This window comes from Anopheles arabiensis (assembly GCF_016920715.1).
Source record: "Anopheles arabiensis isolate DONGOLA chromosome X unlocalized genomic scaffold, AaraD3 X_pericentromeric_contig0018, whole genome shotgun sequence".
NCBI lineage: Eukaryota > Metazoa > Arthropoda > Insecta > Diptera > Culicidae > Anopheles > Anopheles arabiensis.
This window is the reverse complement of record NW_024412096.1, coordinates 345,001-350,000: the sequence shown is the minus strand read 5'-3', so window position 1 is coordinate 350,000 and position 5,000 is coordinate 345,001.

Genomic DNA, 5,000 nt, shown 5'->3' with positions numbered 1-5,000 from the left:
CGCGACGTCGATAGCGCGGCGCTGAAGGACATCATCCAGGAGATCATCGGGAGAGTGGATCGGTAACCGTCAGAACAGAGATGGCTGAGGTCGTCCTGACTGGAATCGACAACATGATCGACGAGGAGGCGATCAAAAGGCGCTCATGACCACTCTTGGAAAGCAGTCATTGGTGGCCACCGTGAACCTTTGGGAGCGCCGAGACATGACGAAGCGGGCTCGCGTGCGCCTCCCACGAGCAGAAGCGGAACTCGTCAAAGATCGTCGACTGGAGCTGGGCTACACGTATTGTTCGGTACATGAAGCCCCAAAAGTATCGGGTCAGCTGACTCGCTGCTTCCGGTGTCTGGAGCGGGGACACATCGCCGCGACGTGCACGGGTGAGGATCGGTCCAAGCGTTGTCTACGGTGTGGTGACCAAACTCACAAGGCGTCGGGTTGCACCAACGAGATCAAGTGCATGCTGTGTGGCGGCGCCCACCGTATTGGTGCCGCAGCCTGCGGTGGACAACCCTCGAACTGAAATGGAAGTGCTACAGATCAACGTCAATCGCAGTAGGAGCGCGCAAGACCTGGCGCTCAACACGATGCGGATGGAGCGGGTGGATGTCTGTCTGATGGTGGAGCTGCACAGTGTCCCCAGGAACAATGGGAACTGGGTGGCCGACAGGGACGGGAAGGTGGCCATCATAGCCAGCAGCGAAACGTACCCGGTTCAGCAAGTGGTCTCCGTGACGCAGTCTGGGATCGCGGCTGCCCGGATCAATGGTGTGCTCTTCATATGTTGCTACGTGTCGCCCTCAGCGGGCGTCTCTGAGTTCGAGGAGGTAATGCAGCGCATCGATGTGCTGGCGAGAGGTCACCCGCGCGTCGTCTTTGCGGGGGATCTCAATGCGTGGCACACTGTTTGGGAAGTGGCCGCACCAACGCAAAGGGAGAGGCTGTGGTCCAGCTTGTCGACAGCTTGGGGCTGGAGGTGTTAAACACCGGCACCGCCCCAACCTTCCTAGGCAACGGGTGGCTCGCCCGAGCGTGGTGGACGTTGCCTTCGCCAGCCGCAGCATCGCCGGAGTTAACACCATTCCGGAGCATCGGTGGAGGATTATGAGCAGATACTCGTACAGTGACCACGTGTACATTCGGTTTGCTGTAGGGGAGCTGTTCCAGCGGTCAGCGGCAGATAGTCGTCGACAGGAGGGTCCTTCCACGCGAGAAAGCGGCACGAGATGGCGTAGCCGTCAGTTCGATGCCGAGCTTTTCGGTGTAGCGCTCGACGTAGCTTCGTTCGCAGAGCGGGTTACAAATGCCGAAAGCCTGGAGAAAGTCATGACGGAAGCTTGTGACGCAGCCATGGCGCGAGTGTTCCCTTCACAAGGTCACTCGGGACGACCTGCGTATTGGTGGACGCCAGCAATCGAGGTCCTGTGTGAGAACTGCCGCCTCGCTAAGGAACGCCTTGAAACTGCCATCGACGAGGAAGAGCAAATCGCCGCAGCCAGCGACCTTCTCCAGGTGCGTACCGCCCTGGATTCAGCCATCACCACCAGCAAGAAGGAGCACTTCGATGAAATGCTGCGGGGCCTCGCGGAAGACGAGACGGGACAATGGTACCGCAACGTACTAAGCCGCCTTCGTGGAAGCTGGACGGCGAGAGAGCGCGATTCATCGGTGCTAGAGGGCATCGTTTCCACTCTGTTCCCCCAGCATCCTCCGGTTGACTGGCCAGCGTCACCAGACCAAGTCCTGGAGAGGGGAGAGGAGGAACCAGTTCGGGACGTTAATGAACAGGAGCTGTTGGACATCGCGAGCTCGCTGAACCCGAGGAAGGCTCCAGGACTGGATGGTGTGCCAAACGCCGCTTTGACGGCCGCCATCCGGAAGCATACGGACATCTTCAAGAAGTTGTTCCAGGAATGCTTGGACAACGAGCGGTTCCCGGATGAGTGGAAGAAGCAGAAACTGGCCCTGATCCCCAAGCCGGGCAAGCCACCGGGGCTCGCTTCATCCTTCCGCCCGATTCTGCTGCTGAACAACCCGGGCAAAGCGTACGAGCGGTTGCTGCTGTCGCGAATAAATGATGTCATCGAGGCTCCTGAATCACCGAGGTTGGCAGAAAACCAGTACGGGTTCAGGAGGGGCCGTTCGACAGTGCAGGCGATTCAGCTGGTGGTGGATGCAGGCCGTCACGCGATGTCATTTGGCCGCACCAACAACAGGGACAAACGCTGCCTTCTAGTAGTGGCGCTGGATGTGCGTAATGCATTTAACACTGCCAGCTGGCAGTGCATCGCTACGGCGCTGGAGGACAAAGGCGTGCCGAGGCAGCTCCGCAACATCCTGAGAGACTACTTCGAAAACAGGGAGCTCGTCTATGACACCGCAGACGGGCCCGTTACACGCCGAGTGACTGCAGGTGTTCCACAGGGGTCCATTCTGGGCCCGACCCTGTGGAACATCATGTACGACGGCGTGTTGCGGGTCGAGCTTCCTGAAGGGGCTAGCGTCATCGGCTATGCGGATGACATAGTGGTCATGGCACGGGGTTGCACACCAGAGGAGGCGGCATCGGTGGCTGAACAGGCAGTGGACGCGATTGCGGCTTGGATGGAGGACCATCACCTGCAGCTCGCTCCGGAGAAGACGGAAGGAGTAATGATCTCCAGTCTGCGAAGAGGTCAACTGAGGGTGCCGTTCCGCGTCGGGGACACCATCATACACAGCAAACAGTCGATCCGGTATCTGGGGTCCAGATCCATGACCACCTGTCGTGGAAGCCGCACGTGGAGCTGTCGACGGCTAAAGCCCTCCGCGTGGTAGGTGTGGTCACCGCAGTAATGAGGAACCACAGTGGGCCCCAGGTGGCCAAGCGTCGGCTGTTGGCGGCAGTGGCGGAGTCGATCATCCGGTATGCTGCCCCGTGTGGTCCGAGGCGACGGATCTGCAGTGGTGCCAGAGGAAGCTGGCCCAGGTGCAGCGGCCCCTGGCTCGCGGTGTCACCAGCTCGTTCGTGTCGGTGGCATATGAGACCGGAGTTGCACTGGCAGGCCTTGTGCCGTTCAGGCTGCTGGTACGGGAGGACGCAAGGTGCCATCGGAGGCTCCTAGCTGCCCCGGGCGCCAGCCGCAAGGACATCCGGCTGGAAGAAAGGCAGGGGACTCTCCAGGAGTGGCAGCGAGCGTGGGATGCGGCGGCCGCAGCTCCAACGGCCAGTCGGTATGCGGTCTGGGCCCACCGAATGATCCCGGACCTGCACTTGTGGACGAGTAGGCGACATGGAGAGGTTGATTTCCACCTCTCACAGGTATTAACCGGACACGGATATTTCCGGGAATACCTCCATGTCTGCGGTTTTGCCCCATCGGCGGAATGTCCACGGTGCCCGGGGTCGGTTGAATCGGTGGCGCACGTGCTGTTCCAGTGCGAGGTCTTCCACGAGATCCGGGTGGAGCTGTTGGGCTACGGCACCAGCGACCCAGTGAACGAGGACAATCTCGGCATGAAGCTGCTGGAGAGCCCCGAGCGGTGGAACAGCATCCAGGAAGCTGCACGCAAAATCACGAAGGTGTTGCAACAGCTTTGGTGTGAGGACGAGCTGCAGCTCAACCTCCAGGCACACCTTGCAGCACTACCGACGAGACCAGCAGCGGTAGACGCCAGTCCGCTGGATGGAGAGCAGGTGTCGGTTGATGGGGTGGCTGAACTCTTTCGTTCCAACCGAGGTCGAGCCAGACGGACCAGAAGAGGTCGCCGGAGGGCGGAGGAACGGGCGGAAGTGCGCCTTGCATCCGCAATGGCAGCAGCCGAACGAGAACGTGAGGACTCCATCCTAATGGCAGCGGTGCGGGCGGAGGAAGCAGGAGAAGCACCACCACCCATCCCCATGGGAAGACGCGGACTGCCTCCATCTCCGAGGATGGTAAGAGCGCGGCACGAACGGAGACTGTATCTCCAACGTCTCTACCGTCAACGCGCCAGGAAGGGACTCTACCACCAGTCCCACACGGTAGAAACCGGAGGAGCAGGTCGGCCCCTTCGGAAGCCGATACCATCCGACGGCGGATGAGAAGGCGTGAAATGGAGCGGCTACGCCGAGTAGCGCGAAGGGTGCCGTCCAATCAGGGAGTACGTGAGGCGCTATCCGCCGACGGCCTGGCAGCCATCACTGAAGCAACAACCTCCGGCCGTTAGAAGGAGGATGATGGGGTAGGAAGTGCATGGGACAGCAAAAAAGAGTACGGCGCAGAAGAAAAATAAAAAAAAAATGCGTTGGGGTATTAATTCCGTAAGGAAAAAAAAAGGAACGAAATAAATAAATATCAATAAAGGCGATGTCAAAAGTGACACATACTCCTGGTTCCAAGCCCCGCTAGGGAACGGGTCCAGGAGCAGGAGTGGGGATTTAACGTTAAGTTTATCTTACAAATAAATCCTTAAGCATTAAAAAAAAAAAAAAAAAGAAGTGGAGCTTGCGGCTTAATTTGACTCAACACGGGAAAACTTACCAGGTCCGAACTTATTGAGGTAAGACAGATTGATAGCTCTTTCTCAAACTTAAGGGTAGTGGTGCATGGCCGTTCTTAGTTCGTGGAATGATTTGTCTGGTTAATTCCGATAACGAACGCGACTCAGTCAAGCTAACTAGAACGCTGTCAGTAGTGTGCCTCCGGGCGCACCTGACGTTAGAGTGGCGGGTGTCCTCACGGGTGCCCGTCACTTAGTTTACCCTGCTTAGCGGGACAACTTGTGTTTAGCAAGATGAGATTGAGCGATAACAGGTCCGTGATGCCCTTAGATGTTCTGGGCTGCACGCGTGCTACAATGTGAGCAGCAGCGTGTTCTCGCCTTATGGCGCCCCCATTCCGAGAGGAACGGGAAATCACCCAAATGCTCATTTAGTAGGGATTGGGGACTGCAATGGTCCCCATGAACCTGGAATTTCTAGTAAGTGCTAGTCATTAGCTAGCGCTGATTACGTCCCTGCCCTTTGTACACACCGCCCG